This window comes from Bombina bombina, chromosome 5, assembly GCF_027579735.1.
Source record: "Bombina bombina isolate aBomBom1 chromosome 5, aBomBom1.pri, whole genome shotgun sequence".
Lineage (NCBI taxonomy): Eukaryota > Metazoa > Chordata > Amphibia > Anura > Bombinatoridae > Bombina > Bombina bombina.
The window spans coordinates 508118161-508135245 of NC_069503.1; the positions used below are offsets into that span (position 1 = coordinate 508118161).

General features: G+C 37.8%; 1 protein-coding gene across 1 annotated transcript in view; it reads right to left on the bottom strand.

Annotated features, from left to right (window-relative positions):
* The window catches only part of LOC128661524 (M1-specific T cell receptor beta chain), a 267982-nt gene that overhangs the window by 86649 nt on the left and 164248 nt on the right, over positions 1 to 17085 (bottom strand). The gene's annotated exons all lie outside the window — the stretch shown is intronic.

Below are 17085 nucleotides of genomic sequence, written 5' to 3' on the forward strand. Positions count from 1 at the left end.
CAGACACACAGTACATACACACACAGTCCTACAGACACACAGTACATACACACACAGTCCTACAGACACACAGTACATACACACACAGTCCTACAGACACACAGTACATACACACACAGTCCTACAGACACACAGTACATACACACACAGTCCTACAGACACACAGTACATACACACACAGGCACAAACACAAGTACATACACACACAGTCCCACAGACACAAAGTACATACACACACAGGCACAAAAACAAGTACATACACACACCTTTACAAACAGACGGACACACAGGTACATACACCCAGACAGTGCATACACATTTATAAAGCAACACTGAAATCATACACACAGCTAAATAGTGCTATATAATTAAATACATATATAGGGGCCTATTTATCAATGTGCGAGCGGATCATGTCCGACGCACATCGATAAATGCCGACAGCATACGCTATCAGCATTTATCATTGCACCAGCAGTTCTTGTGAAGTGCTGGTGCAACGCCGCCCACTGCAGATTTGCGGCCAATCGGTTGCCAGCAGGGGGTGTCAATCAACCCGATCGTATTGAATCAGGTTGATTTCCGGCGATGTCTGTCTTTAGACCACTGCTTCATAACTTGTGTTTCTGATGAGCCTGAAGACTCGCCAGAAACACGGGACTTCAAGCTCCATACGGAGCTTGATAAATATGCCTCATAGATCCAGCATACTCAACAGGGAACAAAATCTATCGCCTAGATTACGAGTTTTGTCGGTAAAGACCCACGGTGCTAACGAGCCTTTTTTTCCAGTGCACCCTTAAGACAACGCTGGTATTACGAGTTGTCTGAATGGCTGTGTTAGCCTCAGATAAGTGAGCATGGAGCCAAATTTAGCTCCACTTCAACCCGCAATACCAGCGTTGCCTACGGTAGCGGTAAGCTGGCTAAACATGCTCGTGCACGATTTCCCCATAGGAATCAATGGGGCTGAGCTGGCTGAAAAAAACCCAAACACTTGCAAAAAAGCAGCGTTCAGCTCCTAACGCAGCCCCATTGTTTCCTATGGGGAAATTAATTTTATGTCTGCACCTAACACCCTAACATGAACCCCGAGTCTAAACACCCCTAATCTTACACTTATTAACCCCTAATCTGCCGCCCCCACTATCGCTGACACCTACATTATATTATTAACCCCTAATCTGCCGTTTCGGACACCGCCGCAACCTACATTATAGCTATGAACCCCAAATCTGGTGTCCCTAACATCGCTGACACCTATATTATATTTATTAACCCCTAATCTGTCCCCCCCAATGTCTCCGCCACCTACCTACACTTATTAACCCCTAATCTGCCTACCGGACATTGCCGCCACTATAATAAAAGTATTAACCCCTAAACCGTCGCACTCACGCCTCGCAAACACTATAATAAATTTTATTAACCCCTAATCTGCCCTCCCTAACATCGCCGCCACCTACCTACAATTATTAACCCCTAATCTGCCACCCCCAATGTCGCCGCTACTATAATAAAGTTATTAACCCCTAAACCTAAGTCTAACCCTAACCTTAACACCCCCCTAGCTTAAATATAATTGAAATAAAACGAAATAAAATTACTATCATTAAATAAATTATTCCTGTTTAAAACTAAATACTTACCTGTAAAATAAACCCTAATATAGCTACAATATAACTAATAGTTACATTGTAGCTATTATATGATTTATATTTATTTTACAGGTAACTTTGTATTTATTTTAACTAGGTATAATAGCTATTAAATTACAAAAAATAAAAAAATATTACAAGAATTTTAAACTAATTACACCTAATCTAAGCCCCCTAATAAAATAAAAAAGCCCCCCAAAATAATAAAATTCCCTACCCTAAACTAAATTACAAAGTAATCAGCTCTTTTATAAATAATAAACCTAACACTACCCCCCTGAAGATCACCCTACCTTGAGCTGTCTTCAGCCTGCCGGCCACTGATGGGCCAGAAGTGGACATCCGGAGCGGCAGAAGTCTTCATCCGATCGGGGCAGAAGAGGTCCTCCAAGCGGAAGATGTCTTCATCCAAGCGGCATCTTCTATCTTCAATCAACCGGAGCGGAGCCATCTTGAATCCAGCCGACGCGGAGCCATCCTCTTCTTCCGATGTCCTAAAGCCGAATGAAGGTTCCTTTAAATGATGTCATCCAAGATGGCGTCCCTCGAATTCCGATTGGCTGATAGGATTGGTTGATGTAATCAGCCAATCGGATTGAACTTCAATCCGATTGGCTGATTGGATGAGCCAATAGAATGCGAGGTCAATTCTATTGGCTCATCCAATAAGCCAATCGGATTGAAGTTCAATCCGATTGGCTGATTACATTGGCTGAATCCTATCAGCCAATCAGAATTCGAGGGACGCCATCTTGGATGACGTCATTTAAAGGAACCTTCATTCGGCCTTAGGACATCGGAAGAAAAGGATGGCTCCGCGTCGGCTGGATTCAAGATGGCTCCGCTCCGGTTGATTAAAGATAGAAGATGCCACTTGGATGAAGACATCTGCCGCTTGGAGGACCTCTTCTGCCCCGATCGGATGAAGACTTCTGCCGCTCCGGATGTCCACTTCTGGCCCATCGGTGGCCGGCTGGCTGAAGACGGCTCAAGGTAGGGTGTTCTTCAGGGGGGTAGTGTTAGGTTTATTTAAGGGGGGTCGGGTGGTTTTAGAGTAGGGGTGTGTGGGTGGTGGGTTGTAATGTTGGGGGGGGGGATTGTATTTTTTTTACAGGTAAAAGAGCTGATTACTTTGGGGCAATGCCCCGCAAAAAGCCCTTTTAAGGGCTGGTAAAAGAGCTGATTACTTTGTAATTTAGTTTAGGGTAGGGAATTTTATTATTTTGGGGGGCTTTTTTATTTTATTAGGGGGCTTAGATTAGGTGTAATTAGTTTAAAATTCTTGTAATATTTTTTTATTTTTTGTAATTTAGTGTTTGTTTGTTTTTTTATTACATTTTAGTTTATTGAATTGTATTTTAGTTTAGATCATTGTATTTAATTTATTTAATTAATTTATTGATAGTGTAGTGTTAGGTGTATTTGTAACTTTGTAAGGATTTATTTTACAGGTAATTTTGTAATTATATAAACTAGGTAGCTATTAAATAGTTATTAACTATTTAATAGCTATTGTACCTAGTTAAAATAAATACAAAGTTGCCTGTAAAATAAATATAAATCCTAAAATAGCTACAATGTAACTATTAGTTATATTGTAGCTATATAAGGGTTTATTTTACAGGTAAGTATTTAGTTTTAAATAGGAATAATTTATTTAATGATAGTAATTTTATTTTGTTGTATTTAAATTATATTTAAGTTAGGGGGGTGTTAGGGTTAGACTTAGGTTTAGGGGTTAATAACTTTATTATAGTAGCGGCGACGTTGGGGGCGGCAGATTAGGGGTTAATAATTGTAGGTAGGTGGCGGCAATGTTAGGGAGGGTAGATTAGGGGTTAATAAAATTTATTATAGTGTTTGGGAGGCGGGAGTGTGGCGGTTTAGGGGTTAATATATTTATTATAGTGGCGGCGTTGTCCGGTCGGCAGATTAAGGGTTAATAAGTGTATTTAGGTGGCGGCGACGTTGGGGGGGGACAGATTAGGGGTTAATAAATATAATATAGGTGTCGGCGATGTTAGGGGCAGCAGATTAGGGGTTCATAGCTATAATGTAGGTGGCGGCAGTGTCCGGTCGGAAGATTAGGGGTTAAATATTTTTATTATAAGGTTTGCGATGTGGGGGGGCCTCGGTTTAGGGGTTAATAGGTAGTTTATGGGTGTTAGTGTACTTTGTAGCACTGTAGTTAAGAGCTTTATGTTCCGGCGTTAGCCCATAAAACTCTTAACTACTGACTTTTTTTTCCGGTTGGAGTCTTGGAGGTAGAGGCTCTACCGCTCACTTTCTCCAAGACTCGTAATACCAGCGTTAGGCAAAACCCATAGAAAAGATATAATACGCAATTGACGTAAGGGGATTTGCGGTAGCCTCGAGTCGCGGAAAAAAAGTGAGCGGTGAGCCTCTACCTGTCAGACTCGTAATACCAGCGTTATGTAAAAAGCAGCGTTAGGACCCCCTAATGCTGCTTTTTAAAGCTAACGCAGAACTCGTAATCTAGGCGTAAATGTTTAATTATTGATGCAATGATTCGGTATGATTACTGACATTGGATACAACTGGTGTACAAAAATGGTTACAAATATATGAGCTGGGTGTGTGTGTATCACCCGGTCTCCTTAAATACACAAATGTATCACGTAATTAAACTGGATTTAGACTCTAGACCGTGTCATATATAGAGAATCCAAAAGTGTAATATATGGAATAAGTTTCAATAAACAAAATAAAGGCACATAAAAAAAAAGGATAAGAATATAATGACTATGTTTCCATATAGAGTAATGTCCGTGTATGGAATAACAAGATCAAGTCCTTTACAGCATAAAGTATATTGCTTATAGACTTCTTTACTTCCAGATATCCTGATAATGGGCTATGGTTCTACTTACATCAGCAACCCTCAATCGAATGAGGTAAGGGATGGGCGAGTAGGCAGAAGTATAGTTGTAGCACCTTCACGGGAGCAGTTTGATTCCGACGCCTGTTAGCCAATCCACACTTGGTCTTTCTCTGTGGTCCCTGTATCAGGTCCCTCTCCAATCATCCGTTAGTTATATAGAGGAGGTAAACAAAACACATATAGCGTAATATTGTTTAAACAAAGCACACTTTAATAAAAGATACAGGGGTACTCACAAACATAAACTCAGTCAATATGAGGTATCGTTATTGCATGAAACAATTAAGTAGAAGGTACAAATCCTCAGCTTGTGTGTATAATGTAAAAGAGTCCTCAGTGTAAATCAAATATCCACACAGTACATATTTACTTAAAACCTTATGTTCTGTAAAAACATCAGCAGCTGCATTCAGCCGCTTTCAACACCTTAAAAGAGCCTAACAACTATACTTCTGCCTACTCGCCCATCCCTTACCTCATTCGATTGAGGGTTGCTGATGTAAGTAGAACCATAGCCCATTATCAGGATATCTGGAAGTAAAGGAGTCTATAAGCAACATACTTTATGCTGTAAAGGACTTGATCTTGTTATTCCATACACGGACATTACTCTATATGGAAACATAGTCATTATATTCTTATCCTTTTTTTTGATGTGCCTTTATTTTGTTTATTGAAACTTATTCCATATCTTACACTTTTGGATTCTCTATATATGACACGGTCTATAGTCTAAATCCAGTTTAATTACATGATACATTTGTGTATTTGAGGAGACCAGGTGATACACACACACCCAGCTCATATATTTGTAACCATTTTTGTACACCAGTTGTATCCAATGTCAGTAATCATACTGAATCATTGCATCAATAATTAAAAATGTATACTTTTAGAGTGAATCACACATATTGGAGGTCCAGCGCTGTGCAGTATACTATCACTTCTTTCAATAATCTCTTGCCGTGCATCTGAAAAAGAGGGCTTTTCAGATAAACATTTTTTGTATACTCCAGCAGCTTCACCTCTCTCTCTCTCTCTCTCTCTCTCTCTCTCTCTCTCTCTCTCTCTCTCTCTCTCTCTCTCTCTATATATATATATATATATATATATATATATATATATATATATATATATATATATATATATTGTTAGTACCAGTGCCTTTCAGTACTGCCTTTGCAATCGCAAAGACACTACTTAATAACTCTTGTATTCCTATATATATATACTTATACCTGTATGTCTATTCCTATATATAGGTATAGATATCTATTTTACGTTAATAAAAAAGTACATTATTTTCTATGTGAAGAACATAGGAATGTAAAATATGCGTAACGGGCATAGAGGCTCACGATTTAGGACTAAGGAGGTTGGGTTAGGGCAAATGAAGAATTGCTAACTTCAATGCATGTTATTAAAATATTACATATAAATTATTAAAAATACATACCGACCTCCTCAGGGTCATAATACAAATGCATACAAAGAGAGAAGGTCTCTACCAGGAACGAACAACAGCTTAGTAGCTTGTTCTATGGCGAGTTACCTCCCAGGAGCAGCCTCTTTTAGGTCAATTGTGCTTTATAAAGCGGAGAACTTTCCTGAAGTATATCAGTCTGATCCTGCCTAGTAAGGTCAGTGCAACGCCAAAATACCAGGCAATCCTCCTTTGAACAAGGAATATGACAACCCCATATGATCGTTTTAGCCTTTATTGGGCCTCAGGATCAGGAGATGCTGCTCCTAGGTGGTAACTCGCCATAGAACAAGCTACTGAGCTGTTGTTCATTCCTGGTAGAGCAGTGAGAACACTTTTCTCTTTGTATGCATTTGTATTATGACCCTGGGGAGGTCTCCCTAAGTGGGATGGGGGAAACCAGACGTGGACTCCTTGCCTAGTGTGCTTACAGGAATATGGCTGCACCTCACTGACGGGGCCCACAGAAGGCCGAAACGATCATCTGGGTTGTCATATTCCTTGTTCAGTGGAGAATTGCCTGGTATTTTGGTCTGAATATATCAGTCTGATCCCACAGAGTAAGGTAATTAATTCAATAATTCAAGATAGTTTTCCTCTGTGAAAAGCACAACTGGGCTAAAAGAGGCTGTTCCTTGGTGGTAACTCGCCATAGAACAAGTTACTGAGCTGTTGTTTGTTACTGGTAGAGCGCTTCCCTCTTTGTATGCATATATATATATATATATATATATATATATATATATATATATATACATTCTATGGATTCTTTAGAACATTTTACAGTATGTATAATATTTTTTAATAATTCTTATTAATAGTTTTTTAATATTTTATATGTAATATTTCAATATTAGCAATATTTTTTAATAATTCTTATTAATAGTTTTAAATATTTTATATGTAATATTTCAATATTAGCAATCTTTTACACCCCTGTGTTATTCACTTAGAAAAAAAAATTACTTTTTATTATTAAATATATATTACTATATATCTGATACTGTTAATGTAAAATAGATATCTATACCTATATATCGTAATAGATAAATTGGTATAGTTATATATATATATATATATATATATATATTTACAATAAAAAGTACATTGTCCTGTATGTGACGAACAATGGAATGTGAAATATGTACTGTAAATATACAGTAAAACAAATAAGTGCAAAATGACCTGTATCATTTAAGAACAGACACTAACGGCTAGATTTAGAGTTTTGCGTTAGAAGGGGTGCGTTAGCTACGCGTGCTTTTTTTCCCCCGCACCTTTTAAATACCGCTGGTATTTAGAGTTCACAGAAAGGCTGCGTTAGGCTCCAAAAAAGGAGCGTAGAGAATAATTTACCTCCACTGCAACTCTAAATACCAGCGGTGCTTACGGACGCGGCCAGCTTCAAAAACGTGCTCGTGCACGATTCCCCCATAGGAAACAATGGGGCCGTTTGAGCTGAAAAAAAAACCTAACACCTGCAAAAAAGCAGCGTTCAGCTCCTAACGCAGCCCCATTGTTTCCTATGGGGAAACACTTTCTAAGTCTGCACCTAACACCCTAACATGAACCCCGAGTCTAAACACCCCTAACCTTACACTTATTAACCCCTAATCTGCCGACCCCGGTTTCGCTGACACCTGCATCTTTTTTTTAACCCCTAATCTGCCGCTCCGTACACCGCCGCAACCTACGTTATCCCTATGTACCCCTAATCTGCTGCCCCTAACACCGCCAACCCCTATATTATATTTATTAACCCCTAATCTGCCCCCCACAACGTCGCCGCCAGCTACCTACAATAATTAACCCCTAATCTGCCGACCGGACCTCACCGCTACTATAATAAATGTATTAACTCCTAATCCGCCTCACTCCCGCCTCAATAACCCTATAATAAATAGTATTACCCCCTAATCTGCCCTCCCTAACATCGCCGACACCTAACTTCAAGTATTAACCCCTAATCTGCCGACCGGACCTCGCCGCTACTCTATTAAATTTATTAACCCCTAAAGCTAAGTCTAACACTAACACCCCCCTAAGTTAAATATAATTTTTATCTAACGAAATAAATTAACTCTTATTAAATAAATTATTCCTATTTAAAGCTAAATACTTACCTGCAAAATAAATCCTAATATAGCTACAATATAAATTATAATTATATTGTAGCTATTTTAGGATTAATATTTATTTTACAGGCAACTTTGTATTTATTTTAACCAGGTACAATAGCTATTAAATAGTTAATAACTATTTAATAGCTACCTAGTTAAAATAATTACAAAATTACCTGTAAAATAAATCCTAACCTAAGTTACAATTAAACCTAACACTACACTATCAATAAATTAATTACATAAAATACCTACAAATAAATACAATTAAATAAACTAACTAAAGTACAAAATATAAAAAAAGAACTAAGTTACAAAAAATAATTTTTTTTTACAAACATTAGAAAAATATTACAACAATTTTAAGCTAATTACACCTACTCTAAGCCCCCTAATAAAATAACAAAGCCCCCCAAAATAAACAAAATGCCCTACCCTATTTTAAAATTAAAATAGAAAAGCTCTTTTACCTTACCAGCCCTTAAAAGGGCCCTTTGCGGGGCATGCCCCAAAGAAAACAGCTCTTTTGCCTGTAAAAAAAAACATACAATACCCCCCCCAACATTACAACCCACCACCCACATATCCCTAATCTAACCCAAACCCCCCTTAAATAAACCTAACACTAAGCCCCTGAAGATCATCCTACCTTATCTTCACCACGCCGGGTATCACCGATCGGTCCAGGCTCCGAAGTCTTCATCCAAGCCCAAGCGGGGGCTGAAGACGTCCATTATCGTGCTGAAGTCTTGATCCAAGCGGCGGCTGAAGAGGTCCATCATCGGGCAGAAGTCTTGATCCAAGCGGCGGCTGAGTAGCGGCGAGGTCCGGTCGGCAGATTAGGGGTTAATACTTGAAGTTAGGTGTCGGCGATGTTAGGGAGGGCAGATTAGGGGTTAATAATATATATTATAGGGTTTTTGAGGCGGGAGTGAGGCGGATTAGGGGTTAATACATTTATTATAGTAGCGGAGAGGTCCGGTCGACAGATTAGGGGTTAATAATTGTAGGTAGGTGGTGGCGACATTGGGGGCGGCAGATTAGGGGTTAATAAATATAATATAGGGGTCGGCGGTGTTAGGGGCAGCAGATTAGGGGTACATAAGGATAACGTAGGTGGCGGCGATGTGCGGTCGGCAGATTAGGGGTTAAAAAAATTTAATAGAGTGGCGGCGATGTGGGGGGACCTTGGTTTAGGGGTACATAGGTAGTTTATGGGTGTTAGTGTACTTTAGAGCACAGTAGTTAAGAGCTTTATGAACCGGCGTTAGCCCAGAAAGCTCTTAACTCCTAACTTTTTTCTGCGGCTGGAGTTTTGTCGTTAGATTTCTAACGCTCACTTCAGCCAAGACTCTAAATACCGGCGTTAGAAAGATCCCATTGAAAAGATAGGATACGCAAATGGCATAGGGGGATCTGCGGTATGGAAAAGTCGCGGCTGGAAAGTGAGCGTTAGACCCTTACCTACACGACTCTAAATACCAGCGGGCGGTAAAAACCAGCGTTAGGACCCCCTAATGCTGGTTTTGACAGCTAACGCAGAACTCTAAATCTAGGCGCTAGAAAAACCTTTGTCCTTAAGGGTTCCTTTATAGTGACTATTTATTACTGCCTGACAACTTGGTAAAGGCTAGTAACAAGATTCATATTATTACTATAGTAAAAGTTGCTTTTAAAGAAATATATTATTTGTTCTTCTGTGTTTATGCATTCATTCCTTTAGAACTGACGGATGTGAAAGGTTAATCTTCTAGTTATAAATTGAATACAATTATAACACTAATTGTATTAGTACTATTTTTCATTTATGTGTATTACTCCACCTTTAGTTAACAGCTTTGGATATTAAAAACAATTTATACTCATTTAAAAAGAGGAATAATGCCGGCTGGTAATAGGTGAGATGCACATCACACCTAAGGTTGCCATCTTTTTGGGAAAAATACTGCTAATTAGCATAAATTTGCATAACTGTTTACCCAACATAACTCAGAAACTAAAGATTATTGGTTTACGATTAGATTCCAATACTCATGGAAGAAGTGTCAGGATGGGTGCTCTGACAAAATGCAGACGGACATTTGGCAGACAGCATTCTGTCAGACGGACATTTGGCCGACGGACAGAATGCCGAAGCATGTTCCGATTTTGTCCGAGGGCAGATACACTCCAGAGTGCTCTGTTTCAATCAGCGCCTCGGGCGCTGCAACAGCCTCTGCGAACCTTACCATGGGTCCCAGCCCGCACGTCTTGTAATTCTCTGTCTGGAAAATTATTATTGTATTGTATTGAATCTATCTATTTATCTATCTATCTATCAAATCTATCTATCTATCAAATCTATCTATTAATCAAATCTATCTATCAAATTTATCAAATTTATCTATCGCATCTATTTATCTATCTACCTAATCTATGTATCTATCTATTAAATCTATCTATCTATTTTGTGGCCGGACTGTTATCTGACAGCCATTTGTGTGTCGGCCAAATGTCCGTCTGCCAAATGTCCGTCGGCTAAAAGTCCGACCACGGTCAGGATGACTTTCATTTCTATTTTTTTTTTTTATTATTTATATTGACCCTAACTTTAAAAATAACATCCTTGTCTGTAAAATACCAGCTGGGTAGGAAACCCTAATCACCAGGCTAGTTTCTTTTTTGAAACTGATGAAAACCCTCTTTCATGTATTCTGCTTGCCAATTTAACAGAACTTAGTCTGAACTTCAAATGAGTAGTATTTTTTTCTGACAAATTTCAAAGTTATGTCTGTTTCCACTCCGACTGTATCTTGTGACAGCCATCAGCCAATCACAAATGCATATTCTGTGAATTCTTGCACATGCTCTGAAAGAGCTGGTGACTCAAAAAGTGTAAATATAAAAAGACTGTGCACATTTAACTAGTGGATGTAAATTGGAAAGTTGTGTAAAATTGCATACTCTATCTGAATCATGAAAGTTTAATTTTCACTTGAGTGTCCCTTTAAGAATAAGATTATATTACTCTTACTATTGCAGCTTTTCTGTTTTTCCCTTGTGTGATTTAACTTTTATGTACCTCTAGTTGTAACTTTAGACTAAAGCTACTTATAATGATTGTTTAAATTAGAATAACTCCACTCCCAGTCACTCCCAGAAGGATCATCAAAATCTTACCCCACACATTATTATCAGCTGGCTTGTGGACCATTATGATAGGTAGGGCTTATTCTTGTTATATAGTGGAAAGGTCCTATATACAAAATAAATATTCATAAGGGTCTATAGGACTTTGGAAGTACATGACCTTAAACCACAGGTTTTTTAATCTGTCCACAGGACTCACTAACAGGCCACATTTTGAGGATATCTGAACTAGAGCACAGGTGGAAACAATCAGCTGATTAGTAACCATGGTTATTTTAACTGCTCTCATCCAAGATAATCCTGAAATCCTGGTCTGTTAAGGAGGATTGAGGACACATTTGAAAATCAGTGCTTTAAACAATGTGAGTAAGAAAGACTCCTTAGAATCAATAAAACATTAATTATGTATTTAACTGTGGTTTACGTGTACAACCATGCTAAATATATTATAATTATAACTGAATGTATACAAATGACTAAAAAAAAACCCAGATAGGCTAGTAGCTACTCTTCAAGATAAATGTGGAATGGGGAGGTAAATCTAATTGTCTTAAAATGATTAAATAATTAAAGCCATAAGGTTTTTCTTCTTGTTATTCTCCAGGAGAGCACCATGTGTGCCGTATAAGTGCTGAAAAAGGGAGAAAATCCGAATGCTGTGAAATCAGTTCACTATTTATTGAAAACTTATAATAAAACAAATGTATTTATGTATAAGGCAAAGCTTAGCTTCCAGTAGTTAATAGCTTGGTAAACACTTGAGGGAAATAAACAGTAGCTACCTCATGGTTTTGTGAGACCATTAGCGTTAATTTAATATAGTCCTCAAACACACAATATTTATATTGAGAACTATTGTGCATGCTATCTCTTTCTTCATATTTTCAATCCATCTTCTCATCTTCAGAGAATGAGACTGATTGTCAAGTTTTATTGAAAGTTTGACTGGGGAACATTGAACCCAACGGAATAGATGGGGTTGGTGGTTTAGAATCAATTTCCAAGTAATACATTGAAGCACATTCGGCAGAAAACAGGTGTTATCATCATAGCTATACTACTTTTACAATTCACTTCCTTTTCTATGAATAAAGACTATTTGTAGAAGGAAATTGCATTCCACTATTTATGTAGCGCATCATCTGATTTATGTCACTGTGATAGTCCCAGTTGGCACAATAATATGTACCAGCATCTTCAACAATTATGCCTTGTATTTTCAATGTATAAACATCTGATTTCTTTTCAGCATTATATTTGTTTTGGTCTCATCATATGTTGGATAATTATCAAGGTAGAGTATTCTTTTTAATTCCCCGTTAGGATTCTGAAAATACCAATGAACATAGGTGGAACCATCAGTCACCTTGCAATCAATTCTAACAGTTGAAAGACCTGTTCCAGGCTTAGTAAGTGAAATATATGGCTGTTTTATAACAACAGAATGAGTACCTATAAAAAAAAAAAAGAGAGATGTGATATGAAAATAAAAACTATAAGAGAAAATCTTAGTAATATTTTCTAGAGCATTATATTAAATCTAGAAAATTCCAATATTATCAATACCTACATTGCATAAAGAAAGTAAATATGGAAACATTCAGGATAAACATTTTGTTTATAACAATTCTTTTCTGAAGTCTTAAATAAACTGCAATCAGCCAGCTTGTCAATCGTCGTGTGCTGCATGAAGTCAGTTGAAACCACTATTTCCGTACTATTACTGTCAGATGTGGCAAATTAAGGCATATAATAAATATGCTGTATTTCATATAAAAAGTAAATATTTCACTACTGGTTACTCTGTCTTTATGTTTTCCTTATCAAGCTCTGCAGTAATTAAAATGGTCAGCAGCACCTTAAAGGGGCATGATACTCAAACAAGAATCTATTAACCTCCCAAAGCCCCAGAATTAATAACATTTAATTTATGCTACAATGGTAACATAGAAACATACGGCTAGATTTAGAGTTTTGTCAGTAACGACCCGCGTAGCTAACGCTGGCTTTTTTCTGGCCGCACCTTTAAAATAACTCTGGTATTGAGAGTCCACAGAATGTCTGCGTTAGGCTCCAAAAAGGGAGCGTACAGGCATATTTAACGCCACTGCAACTCTCGATACCAGAGTTGCTTACGGACGCGGCCAGCCTCAAAAACGTGCTCGTGCACGATTCCCCCATAGGAAACAATGGGGCTGTTTGAGCTGAAAAAAAACCTAACACCTGCAAAAAAGCCGCGTTCAGCTCCTAACGCAGCCCCATTGTTTGCTATGGGGAAACACTTCCTACGTCTGCACCTAACACCCTAACATGTACCCCGAGTCTAAACACCCCTAACCTTACACTTATTAACCCCTAATCTGTCGCCCCCGCTATCGCTGACCCCTGCATATTATTATTAACCCCTAATCTGCCGCTCCATAAACCGCCGCTACTTACATTATCGCTATGTACCCCTAATCTGCTGCCCTAACATCGCCGACCCCTATATTATATTTATTAACCCCTAATCTGCCGCCTCCAACGCCGCCTCCACCTGCCTACACTTATTAACCCCAAATCTGCCGAGCGGAGCTCACCGCTATTCTAATAAATGTATTAACCCCTAAAGCTAATTCTAACCCTAACCCTAACACCCCCCTAAGTTAAATATAATTTTATTCTAACGAAATAAATTAACTCTTATTAAATAACTTATTCCTATTTAAAGCTAAATACTTACCTGTAAAATAAACCCTAATATAGCTACAATATAAATTATAATTACATTGTAGCTATTTTAGGATTAATATTTATTTTACAGGCAACTTTGTAATTATTTTAACCAGGTACAATAGCTATTAAATAGTTAAGAACTATTTAATAGTTACCTAGTTAAAATAATTACAAAATTACCTGTAAAATAAATCTTAACCTAAGTTACAATTAAACCTAACACTACACTATCAATAAATTAAATAAACTATCTACAATTAAACCTAACACTACACTATCATTAAATTAATTAAATAAAATACCTACAATTACCTACAATTAAACCTAACACTATACTATCAATACATTAATTAAATACAATATCTACAAATAACTACAAAAAATAAAAAAGAACTAAGTTACAAAAAATAAAAAAATATTTACAAACATAAGAAAAATCTTACAACAATTTTAAACTAATTACACCTACTCTAAGCCCCCTAATAAAATAACAAAGCCCCCCAAAATAAAAAAATGCCCTACCCTATTCTAAATTACTAAAGTTCAAAGCTCTTTTACCTTACCAGCCCTGAACAGGGCCCTTTGCGGGGCATGCCCCAAGAAGTTCAGCTCTTTTGCCTGTAAAAAAAAACATACAATACCCCCCCCCAACATTACAACCCACCACCCACATACCCCAAATCTAACCCAAACCCCCCTTAAATAAACCTAACACTAAGCCCCTGAAGATCTCCCTACCTTGAGTCGTCTTCACCGAGCCGAGCCAAATTCTTCATCCAAGCGGAGCAAGAAGAGGTCCTCCATCCGGTAGAAGTCTTCATCCAAGCGGGGCAGAAGAGGTCTTCCATCCGATTGAAGTCTTCATCCAAGCGGCATCTTCTATCGTCATCCATCCGGAGCGGAGCGGCAGCATCCTGAAGACCTCCGATGCGGAACATCCATCCTGGCCGACGACTGAACGACGAATGACGGTTCCTTTAAATTACGTCATCCAAGATGGCGTCCCTCGAATTCCGATTGGCTGATAGGATTCTATCAGCCAATCGGAATTAAGGTAGGAATATTCTGATTGGCTGATGGAATTGTATTTAATTTATTTATTGATAGTGTAGTGTTAGGTTTAATTGTAGATAATTATAGGTATTTTATTTCATTTATTTATTGATAGTGTAGTGTTAGGTTTAATTGTAACTTAGGTTAGGATTTATTTTACAGGTAAATTTGTAATTATTGTAACTATTTTAGCTATTAAATAGTTCTTAACTATTTAATAGCTATTGTACCTGGTTAAAATAATTACAAAGTTGCCTGTAAAATAAATATTAATCCTAAAATAGCTATAATGTAATTATAATTTATATTGTAGCTATATTAGGATTTATTTTACAGGTAAGTATTTAGCTTTAAATAGGAATAATTTATTTAATAAGAGTTAATTAATTTCGTTAGATTAAAATTATATTTAATTTAGAGGGGTGTTAGTGTTAGGGTTAGACTTAGCTTTAGGGGTTAATACATTTTTTAGAATAGCGGTGAGCTCCAGTCGGCAGATTAGGGGTTAATAATTGAAGTTAGGTGTCGGCGATGTTAGGGAGGGCAGATTAGGGGTTAATACTATTTATTATAGGTTTAGTGAGGCAGATTAGGGGTTAATAACTTTATTATAGTAGCGGTGCGGTCCCCTCGGCAGATTAGGGGTTAATAAGTGTAGGCAGGTGGAGGCGACGTTGAGGGGGGCAGATTAGGGGTTAATAAATATAATATAGGGGTCGGCGGTGTTAGGGGCAGCAGATTAGGGGTACATAAGGATAACTTAAGTAGTGGCGCTTTGCGGTCGGCAGATTAGGGGTTAATTATTGTAGGTAGTTGGCGGCGACGTTGTGGGGGGCAGATTAGGGGTTAATAAATATAATACAGGGGTCGGCGGTGTTAGGGGCAGCACATTAGGGGTACATAAGTATAACGTAGGTGGCGGTCGGCAGATTAGGGGTTAAAAAAATTTAATCGAGTGGCGGCGATGTGGGGGGACCTCAGTTTAGGGGTACATAGGTAGTTTATGGGTGTTAGTGTACTTTAGAGCACAGTAGTTAAGAGCTTTATGAACCGGCGTTAGCCCAAAAAGCTCTTAACTACTGACTTTTTTCTGCGGCTGGAGTTTTGTCATTAGATTTCTAACGCTCACTTCAGACACAACTCTAAATACCGGAGTTAGAAAGATCCCATTGAAAAGATAGGATACGCAATTTATGTAAGTCGATCTGCGGTATGGAAAAGTCGCGGCTGAAAAGTGAGCGTTAGACCCTTTTTTGACTGACTCCAAATACCGGCGGTAGCCTAAAACCAGCGTTAGGAGCCTCTAACGCTGGTTTTCACGGCTACCGCCAAACTCCAAATCTAGGCCATAGATTTTGACAGCAGATTAGAAACATAGGTCCAACAAAGTCTACCCAAAATTTCCTGAGTTTGTGTGGGATGCTTTAACCAATTTTAAACACAAATCCATAAAGTTTGATTTAGCACAAACTCAGTTGTATTCATGACAGTGTATTGGAGTGGTATATAAAGCGAGGGAGTCTCATTTCATTATAAAGAGAAAAAGCAGGAATTATTTAGCCCATAAAGCAAAGTACTCATATACATATTAAAAAATAAAGTTATAAGAGTTAAAATGTATATGGTATAGGACAAGATATTTGAATGGAAAGGGTTATAATGGATACATACATAAACATGTGTATGTATGTATTTATACATACAGCATGTATATATGTATATACATGTGTCGTACCTTCAGACAAACAACTTAGAAGACAAAGGACAGCATAGTTTCACTGCTGGAAGATCATGTCAGACTGATTTAATTGATTTGTTTGAAACTAAATTAAAAGGGAGGAGCAGTAGTTGTAGCATATCTAGACTTTAGCAAAGGATTTGATACGGTCCTACACAACAAACTTATTCACAAAATGTATTGCCTTGGAGTAGTTGCTAAGATTTTTAAGTAGGTAGAGTGCTGGCTTAAGGACAGAAGGCAGTGGGTTTCAATTAATGGAGTATATTCAAATGAGGGGTCAGTTA